The sequence below is a fragment of the Lontra canadensis genome, unplaced genomic scaffold (assembly GCF_010015895.1).
Source record: "Lontra canadensis isolate GAN:19392208 unplaced genomic scaffold, GSC_riverotter_1.0 scaffold129, whole genome shotgun sequence".
Taxonomy (NCBI): domain Eukaryota; kingdom Metazoa; phylum Chordata; class Mammalia; order Carnivora; family Mustelidae; genus Lontra; species Lontra canadensis.
In genome coordinates this window covers 3,348,104-3,368,473 of record NW_022631123.1, presented here as the reverse complement: position 1 = coordinate 3,368,473, position 20,370 = coordinate 3,348,104, and the positions used below count along the sequence as shown (strand labels likewise).

The 20,370-nt window shown below is 36.4% G+C and overlaps 1 pseudogene; it reads right to left on the bottom strand.

The window, feature by feature from the left end:
- Nucleotides 1-5,158: 5,158 nt before the first annotated feature.
- On the bottom strand, nucleotides 5,159-5,641 carry LOC116857929 (annotated as a pseudogene).
- Between the last annotated feature and the right edge of the window lie 14,729 nt (nucleotides 5,642-20,370).

Sequence of the window (20,370 nt, the reverse complement as noted above, 5' to 3'; positions counted from 1 at the left end):
TTAAATTTTTAAAAATTAGTTAACTAATGAGTGAGTAATTTGATGTTTAGAACACTAAAAAAGCCTTCAAAAGTAAGATATTTTCTTTATGTCATGATTTTCAGTAACATTTGGAAATGTGGAAAGAGTTCCTGAGAGGTTAATGCTAAAGATACAAATTTCAGATACAACCACAAAGATAGTTTTTGTTTTATTTTTATAAATTAGTACTAATATTATGGTTAATTTTGACCCTTTTTAACCCAAGTCCTCTGCAGAAAATAAAAATCATCTTATATATTTCTGTCTGGAAGTCTTTATATTAATTTAGTTCCCTGTCTCCATTTTCTTATTCTTTTAATGTAGAATGCATGTTCATTTAGATGAAACATCATAAATCATCAGGATATTGCCCTACTTTTAAAGTCATAAAATAGTCCTCTTAACTAGCAGTTAAGGGGTAGAACAATGTGGTCCCAATTTGCCATTAAGAAGCACATAGATTGTGTTTTAATCAAGTCAATACATGTCTTGTTTACTGAACATATCCTAAAAATAGTTTTACATGTAACCTTTCATTCTGTTTTCTCAAGTAGAAATGGAGTCTTTCATCACTGTATTTTGAAATTTTAACCTAAGACCTAGCTCACATATCACCTCTCTCCTTTCCTTTATTAAGTTAAAGGACAATAACTTTAACTCTTAATAACAAGACATTAACTTAATAACCTAACTTAATAACTTAATAATAAAAAGTGTGTTTCTCTTCTCTTGTCTTTTAAAACATATGGTTTTCAAGTTTCTTGTAGTACTTGTTATTTGCTATCATGTACCACAGTTCTTTACACATTTCTCTTTCCTACTAAATAGAAAGCTGTTTTTAAAATAACAGATTCTTTTAGGACACATGTTTCCATGAGGTACCACAAAATAGATTCAATAAATTATTTCTTCAATGCCAGTGTATAATAAGGATAATAAAAGAATGAAAACATCTAGAATGCTTTGCTCCTCCATTACCCAGTTACAGTAGTGGATACTTGTAAATTTGGGCTCCTCCTCATGGAAAAGCTTTATCTTCTGGAAACAATACCCCATGGAAGCAAGGAGAACCCGATGACTTCAGGTATCTACGTTAGAAAGCAGAGTATAGTGGTGTAGTTCTTGAACTGCCTGGGATGGAGCAGTTCAGGAACTCAGGGAATATTCCGGGGTAGTGCTGCTGGAGGCAGGTGGTGCCTGGAAGAAACACGCCTAAGAAATAAGCTTAGCTGTGCTTGTCCTCTTTTGTCACCACCTTTTCTGAAAACCAGTTCTCTTGGTCTCTCGTTGATATTTGTATCACTCTAGAGTCACCCTGTGCATTTACTCTTTGTGTAGGTTAATCAGACACGTTATGACAGGTATACTATTAAGTAGAGGGAAGGTAATGGATGCTCGAAGAATCTGGAATTAGTTATCTTGCCTATTGGGTCCTGAAGCTAAACGAAATTGTGTTGGTTTCTCACAGACTATGACTTTCAAGGATGAAATTCCGAAGACAATGACTTTACAGATGAATATTCTAATTCAAATATGAACGGTGTTCTTCAGCAATAAACTGTCCCTCAGAAGTAAGACTTTTAAGACCGAGTTCCCTCTGCTTTAGAACAGCTAAGAAAGAAAAGAAGAACTCCACAATAATGAAGTCAGTTGGTTATTTATTTATGTATTGGGACAACAGACAGATTAAACAAAGAGAAAAGTGAGCTCAAATCCTTAAATTCTCAGTCCATATCCTGAAATCCTAGAATTTTCTATTATCAAATTATAGCTATAGCTATGGGCCCGCAGGAGGCAAGAATCAAATGCAAAATTTGAATCTATAGTCTTGTCTGACAAATTATAACACCAGTTGAATTCAGATCATCACCAGATCTCTTCTGGGAAAGTGGAAGTTTTGATTAGAGCAAGTGTGAGTCCAAGAACTGGTGTTGGACCTACTGGAAAGATTCAGAGGACATTGGACATACTGAGCCCCAAATCCCACAGAACTTTACTTTCTATTTGAAGTAGTCTTTCTTCCTTGCTACTGTTTCTCTTTGCTTGTAAATGCTGCAACTTCCTAACCTGAAGTAACTAGTTCTTTAAAAAAATAAAATTCAATTGTCTTTATTCTTTACCCCTTTCCTTTCATTATCTCCAGACTTTTTTATCCATTTAATTTATAGGTATGATATGACATACAACATTCTGGTACAATTATGCTAGTTCTAACAGCTGGATATATTTTAATTATACAATTTGCTGACCATAACCTGAACTCAATACATACTAAATGGAATTGAACTAAGATTTTTTAAAATAAAGGAATTCAAAGTTTTAGTAGTTAGAAAGGCTAAAGAACATCTAATGAATTGTTACCTACTCTTTAACTATATTCCCCAAGATGGCCCAGAAAAGACAATGAGACGCACACAAAAATCTTTGAAAGGTAACTTGAGGGCTATTTTTTGTTTTGTTTTGTTTTATAAGTGCTATAAAACATTAAGAGAAGATGCAGCTAAAATGAGATTCTTGATAGAAATAAGAGGCAAAGTGGTCATGATTACCATGAGATGAAGAAAGTAATTGTGATCATTAGCATAGCCTAAGATCTCTGGTGGCAGCTAATTGAGCATGGAGTTTCATAGATTCACAATACATGGACGACAGTACACTAAAGCCTGGATTCCTTAAAGCAGGTTAGACTATGAAAATATAGACGAAACACACACAGACACGCACGGGCACACACACACACCAAACACATACCCAAATATGTAGAAGCTCCACACTCTGAAAATGTATTTCTTGCCCAAATAACAATGCAAGGCAGTTCCGGGTTGGAGGTGGAAGGAAGAGGATGTGGTTGTCACAAAGCCATTCAGTGGTCCAGGCTGATGCTGCTTCTGCCAACATGCAATATGCGCTTCCACAGGGGACCCTGGCTTACTCTAGAAGAAAAAGAATATGAAGGAGTCCATGTGAGGAGTTTTCATGGGGCCAGGCTTAGAAGTAGCAAACATCACTTAAGGTAATAGTGAGCTGGCTAGAATTCATGTGGCCACATGCTGTTGCAGGGGAAATTTGAAACATTGCTGTGGTCTAAGGGAGGAGAGGAAGTCTATTTTGGTGAATAGCTAGAAATGATGATGATGGTGATGGTGATGAGAGAAGCCTGACTTGGATTATAATATTAGACCATTTTGGCCATTCATCCCAATACTTGGAGGAGTTGTCAAACCTAAAGCCTCTTACACGATGAGGAAGTGAGATCCTTTGGGAAACATTCTGAAATTGTATCAAATACACACTGGGTGAACATTCCTTCTAGCCTTCCTTACAGATCAGTCATCTTCAGCCAGGGGAGCTCTGTATTTGGAAATAAGAAATACCCAAGAGTTTCGAAAAATAGTGATTACCAGCTGTGAACTAACAGAATTTTCCTAGGGATATAGAATTCCACTGTGATCTCACAGCAGAGTATGGGCTCATAAAGGTTAAACAATTATTGGCATTTGGGCTCAGTTGAATTGTGAGCACTTCTTTAACATTTCTCCAGAGTACATAGGCAAAATAAATATCTTTAGGAGATACCTTTAGGGAGTTTGGGAGATCCCCACTTTGGTTCTCTGAGCAGTATGATAATGAAAAGGATTTTTTTTTTTTTTTTTATGTAGAAGAGATGAAGTGACAGTGTTTGGTAGAAAATGTGAAGTAGAGTCCCCTTTTCTACAAAAACAATGATGAATCACAAGCAATTCTTAACATTGTCATTAGTGACTTGAAGATACAAAATAATGATTTCTATCATAGCTCCACTCTACTCAGAATTTGGACTAAATACACAATTTAAGTGTGTCTATGAAAAATAATACCAGATGTGCGTTACTTGATCAGAAATTAATCTGATTATAGCTGCTATTCCGTAATTTGTTACTTAATGAATACAACTCTGGATAAATGTTACACAGCTTTTGAGTTGAAATCAGTTTTTCCCTATTTCATTAAATAAAAGATACCAGAAGCATTATGCCTTTGCCTAGAAAGAGCTTTGCTATACCTTCACCATCTTGCCTCAATTTCTTTCATATCCTCAGCTCCGAAGAGTGTAATTGTCTGATAATTTCACAGCAGAATATAGTGGCTCTTAGAATTAATACCATCATCCTGATAGGAATAATTAAATAGAAATGGAAATATCCTGAATGAATGAGTATGACCTGGCATATGGTAGAAGTTAATTTTTATCTTTTATTTTACTTTATTATTATTTTTTTTTTTGCAGAGTAATGTGCTTTTATTTTACCACGATGCATATAAGGAAAGACAAATATACTAATGGTACAATTCCAATTTGACAGAGAAATCTCACAAGTTTTTACAATATTCAGGAAAAGAGATACATCAATTACTAAGTGATAGAAATTAAATTTTATGAAAATACAGGGATCTGCCAAAATACAAAATGATAGAAGGAATGCAGAGACAATCATGCTATTACTTCAAAACAGAATATACATTTTGCATCCTTTCATTATTTTTTTTTACTTTATCAAAAAAACAATGTATTTATTTAATATATCGATCACAAGGGCTCGACCAGAGACTTTTTTTTTTTTTTTTAAAGAAGATTTTATTTATTTATTTGACAGACAGAGATTACAAGTAGGCAGAGAGGCAGGCAGAGAGAGGGGAGGAAACAGGCTCCTTGCCAATGCAGGGCTCGATCCCAGGACCCCGAGACCATGACCTGAGATGAAGGCGGAGGCTTAATCCACTGAGCCACCCAGGCGCCCCCAGAGACTTAATTTTAAAAAAGAGAAACAGAGGCACCTGGTGGCTCAGTCGGTTAAGTGTCTGCCTTCTGCTCAGGTCATGATCCCAGGATGATCCCAGGGTCCTGGGATCGAGCCCCACATTGGACTCCCTGCTCAGCAGGGAGCATGTTTCTCCTTCTCCCTCTTCCTGACCCCCACCCCACTTGTATTTGGGCGTCTGCTTTCTGTCAGATAAATAAATAAAATCTTAAAAAATATATTAAAAAATTTTTAAAAATAAAATGAAAAACAAAAAATAAATAAATAAATAAAAAACAAAATAACAACCCAGCTTAAATAAAGAGTCCTATGCAGAAATGAAGGAAGGGACAGACAATCTAAGGAAAACATAAACGCAATACAAGGAGAGAGGCTAGGCGGTCAGGGTTCTTGGCTGTGACCTGCTTTGAGTAGATTTCTTGCAGGTACGACAAATCTGTGGGGGTTTTTTAGAGCTCAGCAGCCTGTGTATTCAAAGGGCTATGAATGTTGGATTCTCCTAGTAGGCTCAGATGCACAGCAGGATGGTGCTGATGTCCTACCGGGCAGCCACTTATCCTGCAGCATGTCCGGGCAGATGTTACCCTGGGTGTCCATTCTGGGATGGTAGCAAGGCTCAAGGAAGTTTGCCATGGACACGTTGTAAGGGTAGCCCCTGGGGAATTCCAGAGAGGGCTTATACCTCAGTATACTTCCTCAGTATAGGAAGACAGCATACTTCCTATACGTTGCCACCTGCTCCGTGGATGGTCCTTACCCATTTAAAAGTTTGATTCGAGGAAGGCAAAAAGTCCTGTGTAGCCAGACATCGTGAAGGTCATCAGTTCCTACTGTCGCCCCTTTCCACAGTGTCCTAGGCCTGGACCCCAGTAGGCTGGGCTTCTTTGCAGCAGGAGCCATGCTTGTAGCAGCTGGGTCTGGAAGGCCGTCAGGCAGTGGAGGCAGGGAGACCGGAACTATAAGAGCATGACAGCAACTGCCTACCTTTTTTTCAGTTTAGAAGAAACATTTGGTGGTATTGCAATATTTTCAAATTTGAGGTTCTAGCTTTGAATGTGTGGTGATTTATATCTAACTCGTGTTGGTATATCCTGCAAGGCCATCTGTAAATTATGCTCATTTTTTTTCTTTTTTTTCATAACTACATGGGTATAGATCTTCCCAGGAATACTGCTGCAACACTTTGGTGTGTTTCTGAAAGAGAAGGGATAAAGTGATCCTCATAGTGATGTCTCCTTAAAAAGTATATGCGTGGGGCACCTGGGTGGCTCAGTGGGTTAAAGCCTCTGCTCAGGTCATGATCCCAGTGTCCTGGGATCGAGCCCCACATCGGGCTCTCTGCTCTGCAGGGAGCCCGCTTCCACCTCTCTCTCTATCTGTCTGCCTCTCTGCCTACTTGTGATCTCTGTCAAATAAATAAATAAAATCTTTAAAAAAAAAAAGAAAAGTATATGCGTATTTTGCCCACTTTTCCTAGAAGGAAGTGAGGCCTCAGCTAAAGATCTTTAACAATTCACAAGTAATTGGCTGATGGTTTACCCAAAGTCAAGGCACTTGGAGTGATTTTGATGGGTTTTACAAAAACGTTTGCAGACAGATATATCAATTAAACTTTTAGAACAGACCCAGAGTGTAGAATATTTGGGAGCCATGTAAATATGCCATTTTAAAAAATGCCTGAACATCAGAAAAAGCCTGTTCATAGATAGAGTGAGATGATAAATATGTTGTGGAAGTGAATACTGTTTCTTCCCCAGTCTTCACCTTAGCGTCTGTGGGTCGCTCAACAGGCTCACGGACAAATGGCCAGAGATGCCAGAGATAACAGGTTCATGTATGGCATTGTTACCACCAACAGCGATGGCTCAATTTTTGTTTTGTTTTTTTAAGATTTTATTCATTTATTTGACAGACAGATCACAAGTAGGCAGAGAGGCAGGCAGAGAGAGAGGAGGAAGCAGGCTCCCTGCTGAGCAGAGAGCCCAATGCGGTGCTCCATCCCATGACCCTGAGATCATGACCTGAGCAGAAGGCAGAGGCTTTAACCCACTGAGCCACCCAGGAGCCCCAGCGATGGCTCAGTTTGATAGCAACAGGAAAAACGTCTGTTTCTCTAGGACAGTGCCACTCCCATGGAGACCAGCCGGGTAATGTTGATGTGATCATTTAAATCTACTAGAGTCTTGGGGCAGTAAAACATTTTTTCTTTACTGAAATAGACAGCAGATTTAGATTTACTTGTGCTGCCCATCAGGCTTCTGCCAGCCCCACAATATGTGGATTGATTGAATGTCTTTATCCATCATCCAGGATATCACAAAATATTTCTTCTAAGGAATTAGTTTTAACTATGAAATAAATAAAGTATTGTTTTGAGCTCATGGAAGTCATAGTCTTCTTTTATATTTCCTAGAAATAATTGGACTTACAGAATGATAGAATAGATTCTTGCCATTCCATCACCAGCTTTGAGACACTCGTTTGAATTGGTGTTATGATGAATAAAGCATATGCTCTTAACCAGGAAATAATACATGTTGTTTCTCCAAAGTAAAAAAACTGTGTCTAGGAACCAGAGGATGGAAATAGGAGTGCTGTCTGTCATGACTGTAACTAACTGTCTACTCAAGGAAATTTTGCTTTTTGTACCCAAGACTGGGTTCTGCTGATTACAGGTCTAAGCGCTGGTAGAATTCAGCTATGAAGGTGGTTCCCAATGATCCATACATCCTGGTATTCAGTGTCCTTTTGTGATCCCTCCCCCTTGAGTGTGTTCTATACCTAGTGCTTCGCTTGTAATGAATAGAATACAGCAAAAGTGGCAGGATACCATTTTCTAGCTTACGTTAAAAAAAGATTCTGGCTTCAATTTTGCTTACCTCTATTTTCCCCTCCCTTTCTTCTGATGAAAGGTAAATGCCACGTTGTAAGCTGCTCTATAGAGAACGTCACATGGTAAGGAATTGAGGCCCTCAGTCCCACAGCCCACAAGTAACTGAATTCTGCTGATAACTACATGAATTAGCTGAAAAGTGAATCGTCCCTCACTAGAAACTTCAGGTAAGACTCCAACTCAGCCAGTACCTTGATTGCAGCTTTATGGGACACCCTGAGTCAGAGGACTCAGCTAAGCTGTACCTGAATTTCTGTAAGATATAAGATAATGAATATTACTGTTTTAAGTTGCTAAATTCAGCATCAATTTTTTTTTTAATCTAGCAATAGACAACACAAATTACCCAAAAGAGAAATGCTTTCACAGGGTACATGATATTAGTTTTTGAATATTATTTTGAATTTCACATGCTTTTGGGCAAACAGACAAAAAGAAAGTTAGATTTCGGCTAGAAAAGTGTGAACATGAAATTACTAATATCGAAAGAAAACAAATACTAATTATGATTTATAATCAATTCTGTAAAATTAAACTATAACTTCTAACCATATTTTCCTTCATAGTAAAAATGCATACTTACATATTTTATATAGATAATTTTACTTTTCTTTCTCTTTGACAGTGTAAGAGGTTATTGTTGATAAACTTTACAAATTCCCTCCCCCACTCCAACACACACATATACACACACACGGTCTTCAGAATATTGAAGTGGGAATCACAATAGACGGGGAAAATATATATTAATCAGACAAACTATTGAGTGTCTGTCTTTGGGACCAATGTAAGTTTATATAAGACTTAGTAGTTGCCTTATGCTAGAGTATAGAATTATTTTTTGAAATAGAAATAATGTAACCAGAAGGGTATTGTGCATATGTAGCAACTAATGGAGTAGATTACATGGACATTTATTTTATTTTATTATTTTTTTAATTTTTTAAATATTTTACTTTTAAATACTCTTTACACTCAAAGTGGGGCTCAAACTCATAACCCTGAGATTAATCAAGAACTCCATGCTCTACCAACTGAGCCGGCCAGGCACCCCCATGGGCATTTATTTTAATCTGTTCAGAATCCAAACATACTTTTATTTAGTTGGGACCCCAAGAAAGTTCAATGGCAAAGCCTTGCTTTCCACAATGGACAACAGGCAGATGGTCTTACTTTCAGTTTGCTGGTAGCTGTGATGAGGTTATGTGACAAAGTCCTAGCATAAGTTCAGATGTTCTAGCATATGATTTTGTATCTTGAGGTTTTGACATGAAGCTCAGATGAGAGTTTGGAATTGTTCATGATTACCCACTGTGTGGTCAAGAAGCCTGTGAGTTTGGCTAGAGTTATTGGAGACATTTGAGATGATTTTGCTGGGCATTTTTGCCCTCATTTTCTGGCTTTGGTTCTTCAACACTTTTGTTAATTCTGTATTTCAATATTCCTTGAAAACATTTTTTTCAACTTAAATTGGCCATAGTTAGTTTCTGTTTCTTACAAATAAAAAGCCCCATTGACAAAAACAAAACAAAACAGCAACAACAACAACAAAATCCAAACAAGAACAACAAAGATACTTACCCGACAGTCAAGACAAAGGGATCAACTGGAAAACACATTTCAAAAAGACAGATGTTGCTAAAGATTACCAAATAATTTTAACATCGTGAAAAACCAGTGTAATGATGATACATGGAGGAAAGCAAAGAAAAAAAACTGAGGACTCCAGTTAATAAATATTATAAAGAAAGCAAATAGAAATAACAGTCCATTATTTTTACTTACCTCAAAATCTGTATATATTTCCCTTTTGCTGGGCACACTGCTAGGTGTTAGCTGATATGATGATACCTTATGTAATAGTCTTAACAACCATATTGGGTTAATGCTAGCATTATTCTAAAATGAACAAATGAAAGGTGCCTGACTGGCTCAGTTGGTGGAACATGTGACTCTTGATATTAGGGGTTTGAATGCAAGGCCTATGTTGGATGTAGGAATTACTTAAATATAAAACCTTAAAAAATAAATAAAATGAACAATGCTTATCTGATAGCTATGTGGCTTTATTATAACCAATTGGGTGATAGTGGAAGGAAGAGCATGATTTTGATCATATCTCTGAATCTATTTTTTTTAATTTCAGAAAACTCCAAAAATGAGATATTTTGCCACAATGACTAATGTGACAAACTGTTTACATTGAGTATCCAGATAATAGTCTCCCTGTATCCTTTGAAAAAATACTTTTCAGCAACTTGCATCAAAGATGAAGTTTATTTCTTACCCCTTAGATCTATCTAGGCTGACCTTATAATTCATTTTGATCCATAGAGTATGGCAAAAATGGCATTGTATTATCATTTTAGTTATGTCATTAGTATTTTTATCATTGGTCTTGGCCAAACCTAGGTCAAGAGACACTGGATGTATTTTTTCTCCCTTGTACCCCTGAGACCACCATTTGAACAAACTTGAAATGGTCTCCTTGCTCTTGAGGGAAACAACCTACCTGAGGCAACACTGTGAAAGCTATCCCCAGCAACCCTCCCACAAACAACAAATATACAAGTGAGCCAAGCCCAGATCAGCCAAGTTCAGCCTGAACCAGTCTGCATAGCCAAGTCATAGATTCATGAGAGATAATAAATGGTGATTGTTTCAAGTCACTGAGTTTTGGAGAAATTTGTTACAGAGTAATAGTTAATTAGTACAAGCATTGATATTTAGTATTCATAACTGTTTTAAAACAATATTATGCCTATTGGATCATTAAAACAAGTATATGATCTCTGCAATCAGAATGTTATGATTTAAACACTGTGAGTTTTGGCATTCTGTGGAAAATATACTCCCATATTTTATGATTAATCAAAACTAATTTAAATAACCAAACTCATTTGGAGCATTAGGATATTTTTAAATTTCCAAGAATTATGTTAAAAATCTATATAATATAGGTTTTCTTGGACTGGGATCAAAGGAAGAAATATATTCAGTCTCTCCAACAACAGAAATATTAGTAATTGGTAATATTTATTAAATTCTTAGTTTGCACCAGACTCTATGCTAAGTACTTAGTATGCATTTTCATTTTTAACCCTGAGTGACACTCAATCTGTGCTTTCTACAGGGAATCCATACATCCTCAGGGTCTAGTCTGATTAAGGATACACCCACAGAACATGAGCTGTCACAGCTCATCAGGGTCTGTTTGCAGACTGCCAATACCCAGAGCTGTTCTGGAATCTGGCAGCAGCAGTTGCAACACCTAGGAAACAGAACTCCAGAGAGCATCTGGGAGAACAGGCAGCAAGATAAAGCTTCTACACTAACTTCTGCATGGAAGAAGGAGTATGGAGATGTCTGGGGACCATTGGACGGGTTTGCAATTTTCCTAAAAGCCTGAAGAACCCACTAGAGGAAGACATTCAAGTGAAGCTTCTTTCTCAGTCTCAGGAAGCTGAACTATTGCTTAATGAGGTCCCAAGCTAAGACATTGACCACTAGAGGAAGAAGTTGTCCCAAAACAGAAGGAACATCCCTTTTTACCCTCTGTTTGTTTATTCTTGCTTACCTTCTTCAGAATCATCTGGGAAACATGTTTAAAAATGCAGATTATTGAACTCATTTCCTGAAGCTTCATATTTAGTAGATCTGAAGCTGGGCTCAAGAATTTGTATTTTTAATAAGAACCATCATAGAGCTTTATAGTTAAGCAAGTTTGGAAAACACTACTTATGTGATGTAGGAGTTAGAATATCTAGTTCTCTGACAGCAGGCAGCAAGGGAGGATAAAACCAAGTACTAGGTTTGCAAGGTTGAAATAGTACAATCCACAGGCAAAACTAAAGAGACTAGAAACTGGAGATTGTGTGAAACAGGGCAAGTACCCATGGAACAAGAAATGGGAATCAACTGGTCTCCTACTGTTCTGTGTGGACTCAGCTAATAGTTCTTTCCTTCCTCCATTCATATAGTAAATGTTGCTGTGGATTAGGAACAGTTCTGCTTTCACTGAATTAAAAGGTTTTGTTATCAATTATCCTTGTCCTCAAGGATGTCATAGTTTAATAGAAGAGTTAGACATATAGCCAAATAATTGGAAAACTCATGGCTTTGGTGTTGTGGTAGATGTACAAGCAAAATGAGATGGAAGTAAAGAACGGAATTAACTCTTTTGGGAGAGAGGAGGGGTCAGGAAAGACTTTGGTGGGACTTGGTCTTGAAGAATGGATAAGGGTTTATCATAATGCATAGGGGATGAAGGACAGTTCAACCAGAGGAAACAGTATGTGCAAAAACAGTTGAAAGAATCAGACATTTTGAGTGAAGGGTATGGAAACATGCTGCACCTAGAAGGCAGAATGCCAGAGGGGAGATTATATAGAAACCAAGTAGACTGGATCAGGCAGCAAAAGCATTCTTGTAATTTTATGCTAAGAAATTTGAAAATTATCTAGAACTCCATGAAAAATCAGTTCAGCAATCTAGGCATGTTTTAACAGAATATAATTATCAGATTTATTTTCTACATTTAAAGCAACACATATACTATATGATCTGGGTACATGCTACAGATTAAATTATGTCCCCAAAATTTGTATGTTGAAGCTCTAATCCCCAATGTGGTGCTATTTGGAAGTGAGGCCTTTGGGAGGTAATTAGGTTAAGATGAGGTTATGCCCCATGAGAGGATTAGCGCCCTTATAAGAAGAGAAATATCAGACCTTCCTTTTTCCCCTGCCATTGAGGACTCAGCAAGAAGCCAATGACCAAAACTGCTGGCATTTGGATGTTGGAGATTCTAGCCCTACCCTAGCCTTGGATTATGAGAAATAAGTATCTATTGCTTAAGCCACCTAGTCTACATTTTTTTTTATAGCAACCTGAGCTAAGACTAAGTAGAAGTTTGTTGTTTATATTTCTGTGTTTGAAATAAGTGCAGAAGGTGGGTGGGGAACCCAAGGAAAAAGTAAAAAAATTGATGAGTTCTCTGACCCTGGAAGTCAGAATTAGAAATCTATTACATTGCAGCCTACCTGATTATAGGTTTTTGTGGCATCTCATGGGGATATTTAGAAGATGCTACTATTTCCCTACAACTCAGTTTACCAAATCCATGGCTAAACATAAATGAGATGAAGGTAGGTATATGTGAAAAATTAGGATGCTGCAGGGTAGGAAATTGGAGAGAAGTAAAACTGAAAAAAAAAAAAGACACACACATGCAAAACAAAACAAAACAAAACAAAACAAAAAACAAAACAAAAATCCCATGAGCTAAAGCAGCAAATTTATTGAAAATAAATAGTGATAAAAATAGGTACTTGCATGTTAACCAATTCATATTGTCTCATGTTGAGAAGTAGGATAGCTATGACACACCCATGGTAAGTTTATTGTTAATCTTTCTACTATTTTCTCTCTTACACTGACTTTTCTATTTGAGGGACGATCTATAGGGCTATTTCTATTTTCACAGTATTCCCAGTGTCAAGATTCATGAGGTCAGATGTGAAGATGAATTTGTTGGTTAAGCTGTTCTCTCTTAAGGGCAAGAAGCTTAATCATTTTTTTTTTTTTTAACTGACCTTGTCTTGTCTGGAGATGAATCAATGAATCAAGTTAGGAATGGTAAATCATGAATAAGTGATTTATGCTTGTCTTGATCAAACATGATAGATTGCTTGGGTTCCTGACTATTACTGTATATAAAGATTTATATAATATACAAGTGACTGTGGATTGGAGAAAAAAACTGAAAATTTTCTCCAAGGATATGGTCCCATGTAACACTGTAAATGTTATTCCTGGTGAGCTAGTTCTTGAGAGAATGATGACTGGATATGATTAATTCAATATAATTTTTTCAAGTAATTAAAATATCCCTTATGTTCTCATTTCTTTCCTTTTCCATCCACTGTTTTCTTGTTTGTTTGTTTTCTTTTTAAGCAATAACACCAAAATCCTACAGATAATTAGTAATTCAAAATCCATTTAGTAATGGGTCTTTTTTTCTTTTTTATAAAGATTTATTTATTTATCTACTTGTTTGTTGTTTGTTTGTCAGAGAAAGAGAGGCATGAGTGGGTGGAGGGGTGGAGGAAGAGGGAGAGAGAGAATCTCTAGCAGACTCCTCACTGAGCAAAGAGCCCCAACGCAAGTCTTGATCTCATGACCCTGAGATCACAACCTGAGCTGAAAATTAATGGGTCTTTTTTATGACCTACCCACTCAAATTTCTGGAAAGATCTTTACAGTATTTTCCCAGCAATAAATGAGGAGGAAATTCACTGTGGTCAGATACCATCAGAATTAAACTAACTGCTAAATGATTGAATTTCATCTGGATAATCTGCCATATGCAATGTGTTTCTCTGGTACAGGAGAAGAGAAGGAGATAAGATGGCAGACCAATAAAGTGAAATTAATTTAACTTTTCATGTTAATACCTCCTAGAGAAGATCCAATTGATTTGCCAGGCTGTTTTGTGTAGTTTTCCACATGAGTGAGACTTAAAAAAAATAAATAAATCAAGAAATGATTGACAAATGATTATTCTATTCAAATTGGCAATAAATGTCACACACAGGGTGCTGGAAGCAGAGATTTAGGATAGAAAATAGTTTCTTTTCCTGGAAATTGAAATAACTAGAGTTCTTCATTAACATTGTTACATAATGAAAAGCACTGCATGCCACGAAAGTTACGGTCATCTTAAGTTACCGTCATCTTCAAAATAGAAATCATGGTGATAGTTTGAGTTATGTGCATGGCAATCTGAGTACCTTATAAAATAATTTTCCTTGGTCTTAAAGACAATATTCAGTGTGAGATAGAAATCCATCTTCTATTTAATTTTTTCACTCAGTATGATAAAGAATAAAAGAATAAATGCATTTTTAATGTCTTAACTACACCTTTCTATTTTAAAGAGGGATGAATTAATTTGACAGGATATATGAAATGTATTTAACCTGACTTTATGTAGATTATAGAACACCCTTTTCTCTAATGAATAGTTAGAAATAAAGTTGTTGTTGCCGTCATTCTTTTCAGTCTTTTCTGGGGCTTTATTTATTTAGTTAATTATTTTTTCCTGATAGTCTGATATTTCACGTTCCATTTTGGATACTGCTGTGGATCTTTTACTTTGAGAAGCATTTAATTTTTGAAGTTCTTAGGCTCTCTAGAATTTTTGTATTAGCAAACCTTCAGAAACTAAAGGCAAGGAAGATTCGAAGAACATTTCAGAGACCATCTAAAACAATTAACTGGGTTAGGTAAGCAAAATTTTAGGAATTAAAAAAAATGAACAAATTTTTCAGATATAATTCAGGTTCCTAGCTGGTTTTACTTTGATTTATTCAAAAGGCAGTTATCCAGTGGGTGTTACCAAATCAAGAGAACCCTTTAAAAGAGAGATTAGTCTTTCCTTGAGTTCAGAGACATTTTCTTTCTGCCCTTAGGAAACAAGACACCATGACTTATACAGCTCCAAGAAAGTGAATATCGCCAATAACCGCATGTACTTGGAAAAGGATTCCAAGTCTCAAAGAAGACTGCAGACATGGCAGACGTCTTATTACAGCAGTAGACCCAGCTATGTTGTGCCTGGACTACTGATCTACTGTGAGATAATAAATGACTGTTATTTTATGTTGCAAAATTTGTGGTGATTTGCTTATACCAATAAAAGATTCACACAGGGATATCGGGGGTGTATTAGCCTCGGTTCTCCATAAAAATAGAACTAATTGGATATGATAGAGAAAGGGAGACAAGAGCTATTAGTTATGGAATCTGAGATGTCCCAAGGTCTGCAGCTGAAGACTCAAGAGTGCCAATGTGTAAGTTTAGGTTCAGTTCTTGAGTCTGAGTAGGAGAAGAGTGGATGTCCCAGCTCAACAGCAGTCAATCAGAGAAAGGAAATACCTTTTTTAGTTTTTTGTTATTGTTGTTCTACTCAGGTCTCCAACAGATTGGATGAAACCCACCAGCACTGAGGAGGGCAATCTACTTTCCTAAGTCTATTGATTCAAAAATTAATTTCAACCAGAAACACCTTCACAGACACATTCAGCATGAGATTTAACCAAAGATCTGGGCACCCAATGTCCCAGTCAAACTGACATATAAATTAACCATTATGAGAGGTAACAAACAGATGACTTTATGCAGATACTAGCCATTTCCTGTGGATCTGCTTTAAGATAATGTCCAATCCATTGCAGAGAATGAGCGAACATTTCCAAGGTTTGTCTACATGTTTAATAGTTTATTCTGTTATTTTTGTATTAATATTTATATTAAATTTCCCTAGCCTTTATTTTCCTTACCACTTAACACCCAATTCATCCTTTCAAATAAGTAAATTAGTGAACAATTAATACCATGGGTAAAAGTCCGTAAATCAAACCAGGATTAAGCGCTCAATAGCCTTATTCTTCAAAACATTTAAAGTACTTGTATGTATTATTTAATTTAAACAAACTCAAATATTTACTAGGTACAAAATAATGTACTATGTACTATTAGTAATATAAAAAGGTATTATACTGAGCCTTTACGACTAAGAAACTATCTAGTGGGAACATAGCAGACACACATACACTACCACAAGCAGACTAGAACAAAAGTCTTAACGTTCTATGAAATTGTGGGAGAAGAGATCAGTTTGGTGGGGGAAGATGAATTCTAACTGAGGGATTGTAGGTTTCAGGGAAAAGGTAATTGAAATCAACATTAAAAGTATAGAAAGTAGTTTGAAATGTGGGTATATAGTGAACTTTATTATATTAATGAAGGACATAAATGGCCTATATTGGTTATACACTTTTCAAGATAGTAGAAGAGTAAAATAGCAAGGCATTCGAGCTTGAAGATTTTGGTTGGTGTATCAGCCAGTTCACTTATGGTCAAGCTTGACTTTCTGGAGTCCAAGATTCCTTGACCATAAATTGGGAAATATTAAAATCTGCATTCATGCTATGAAATCAAATGAGATCATGTGATCCGTTTGATTAAGGTAAAACTCTTATTTTCTCAATTACTGCTTCCTACTGTGCTCTGTCAAATTCCTGTCAACAGCTGAATAAAGAACTTCCAAAAGGACATCTCTCTGTGATTCCCTATCTTTTCTTTTACTTTTTTATTAAAACAAAGCAAAACACCTCATTATAACAGAGACCTTGTTTCAAAGTTTGAAAAAATTATAATCTATTTGATTCAAACTTATCTCCTCCAGGCAGTACATAGACTTTCAGCTCCAATATCGTGGAGCAGAAGGAGAAGGGAGGAGAAAGTTGGGTGGTATCTCCCAGTCTGTCCTCCACCCCTTCCTTCCTTTTTCTTCTCATGGTGTTCTTTGTGAGACAAGGCAGGTAGAATGATAAATTGATCAATCCATAGCAAGAGAAAAAGAATTGTTTTCTACAGAAATTTTTACGATCTGTAGATAATTTGTACTCTTTTATTAAGTTGTTTTTTCTTTTTCTTTTTCTTTTCTTCTTTTTTTTTAACTTATAACATCTTTGTATGAATATTCTTTTTCTTTCTCATAAATATATGAGTTGGATTTCCTTGAACTCTTAACACAAGACTTCTGCAGAGAAGTGGGGAGATGGGGACAGAGAGGTTTTTCAATCTTCAGGCTAAAGTGTTCCCCACTCCCTTCTACATCAATAGATTGTTTCCTTCTGATAATACGGCATCACTGAGTCTCCCCTCCCTGATTCTTTTTTTTTTTTTTAAGATTATTTATTTATTTATTTATTTGAGAGAGAGAGAAAGCAGAGTAAGCAGAAGAGAACAAGAGAACACAAGCAGGAGAGAACTGGCGGAGGGGAAGAGGGAGAGGGAGAAGAAGGCTCCCTGTTCCTTAGGGAGACCTGACACGGGGCTCCATCCCAGGACCATGGATCATGACCTGAGTCAAAGGCAGACGCTTAACCTTAACCAACTGAGCCACCCAGCTACTTCTCCCGTCCCTGATTCTCAGAACCCATCTTGGTTCAGAGCTTATCCCTTCAGGTCTGTTCTCACAGGCTGCCATCAATAAGTGAACCAGATCTTGTTACTTATTTTCTGATATTTTCTTAACTCTACTTCTTCTGAGTCTCCTGAACATTCTGTAAACCTATTCCTTCTTTCCCCAGTGCTTAAACTCTTCCACGTCAGCTGAATTCAGAACACTTGCTTCTCGGATATGCTTTCCTACTGCTTAATTTTCTAGAGATTTCTGAGAACTTCCATTGATTAGACTCTTTGCAGTCCCTTTTATCCTCACAGTATCATTTCAACTTCCTGTATAGGCTTCCTGCCAGCTTCTGATTTCCTTACTTACCTGCAATTTGAAGCTTCTAAGTTTTCTTCAAGCTTAAATAAACACATAATTTGTGTGTGCTTTTCATTTTTCTTTCTTTTTTTTTCAGAAAAATATGAAGCTATTCAAATCTCAGCTACCACCATATTCTTACTGGAAGCACGTGACTTAATTGAATTTTATGACTGATATCCTCATATATCTCTCACAACTTTAAATTTAATATAATACTCCAATCTGCTTCCTTTTGGTTGCAGAAATTCTCTTTTAGGCCATTTTGCCACTAATTTTTACAGACTGAGTGGTGGGGGTGGACAGAAGCAAGTTTATGGGAATGGCAAAATATGTTGGTGCGGAGGTACAGACCACCTTTCTTCTGAGAATGGGTTCTCTCCACCTGTCCCTTATGGACAATCCTCAAGAGCACTCTTCTGTCTCTTTGTCTCACATTCCTCCACTCACAGCTTAAACACGGATGCAGATACTCAGATGGGGCTGTATGGAGAAAATGGTGGTAGTGCTTGAAGATGCTGACCCACCTGGAAGCTAATTTTGTTGGTCCCCAATTGTCTCCCTCTCAATTATTTTTGATTCTCTTCCAGCTCTGACTGTCCCCATTATGGCTATAATGCTCACCTTTTTAGTATTGCTCTTCTCTATGTATTATTGGATTTTTGGAATTTTTCATGGTTTGTGATCCACTCAGGGAGACTCTTCCAGCTTAGATTAATATTTTTTTCCCTTTCCTTGTTTTATTATTCATTTCTTTCATTTCATTTTTTGGAGATTCACAATGGATCAGAAATTCTATAATGTATCTTTAGATCTCTATCTTTTAGCTGAAAACCAACACATTTCTTTTTCTTTTCAGTATTCTGGTCATGTTCCTTTGTATAAAGTATGGCTTATCAGTGTTCTTTTAAACTGGTTCATGGTACTGAATAAGATACACTCTTTGTTTTGTCATGAAAAATAAGTGGGCCATCACCTCCCTTGCCCTATGAATACAGTGTAAGATTAAATTAACACATTTTGACAGTTATATCACATTCACTTTTATGGAAATTAAATTAACTAATACCACTAAGCCTTTTTAATTTTTAATATTTTTGATAGATATACTGATGCTAAGTTAAGTATCCTATATCTTGCATTTTTGCAGTTATATTTTTGACTCATTTCACTTTTTTAGTCGAGTTTTTGGGGATTTGGTTTGTTGTATAGCCTATGACCTAGCACTTCCCATTTTTATATAAATTATTACCAATATGACAAACCTAAAAATAAAGGACAACTACAATTTATTGTTGAATACACAGCTCATATATTACATCAACTAAATGATTATATTTTGTTATTTTCAATACTTTTCTAGGGAAACTATTTACTCATTCAATATTTATTGAGAACCAAGTCAAGGTCTAGATTCTGGTGATAGAACAAGTAAAAAAAAAAAAAAAAAAAAGACCCAAAAACAAAAAAAACAAAAGACTCACATTCTCATGGAGTTTATTGGTGAGAGGGGTGAGACTATCCACACACATTTCAAAAAACAGTATCAATGAATTAAATAAGACGACCCGACAGACAATGCTTAAGTGACTGTATTTGCTATTTCTCATTAATAATTGTCTTTTTGTTTTAAGGCAGTGGTGGTGTTATGTACTCATAAAAAGTCTTCTGGTACAGGTAACTTGAGAAAAATCCCAGAACAATTTCTAGTTACAGCCTTTCACACACTAGGGTGCCCTAAAGAGACTAAGCTTTCAAAATACAATTTCATCAAGGATCCCTAGCCATAGGTAACCTAAGGAAGTAAGAATTATATTTCCTAATTAAGTTGATGGTGTTATGTGCATCATAAATTTAGTTGCACCCATTAAGCAAATAGAGCCAATATGTTTTATACTTACTTTGATTATGATCAAAATACCTTCTGACTCTTTTATCTTGGATGATCTAAATAATTTCCTGTTAGAAAAATTAGGACAATAGTATATATATTGATGTAGGTGTCTTTTGCAAATATACTTTGCCTTATCTAAAATTGAGCTTATAGCTTCAAATCTATTGACTTTCTACTTGCCTCAAGTTCTAATGTTATTTCAGATTATGTTACCCTGCAACTGTTCCCAGGTGGTCTTTGCTTTATAATCCCAATTTATAGTATTACTTTTTAACCTTAAAATATTTTGGGGGGCACCTGGGTGGCTCAGTGGGTTAAGGCCTCTGCCTTCAGCTCAGGTCATGATCTCAGGGTTCTGGGATCGAGCCTCGCATCGGGTTCTCTGCTCAGTAGAGGGCCTGCTTCCCCCCTCTCTCTCTGCCTA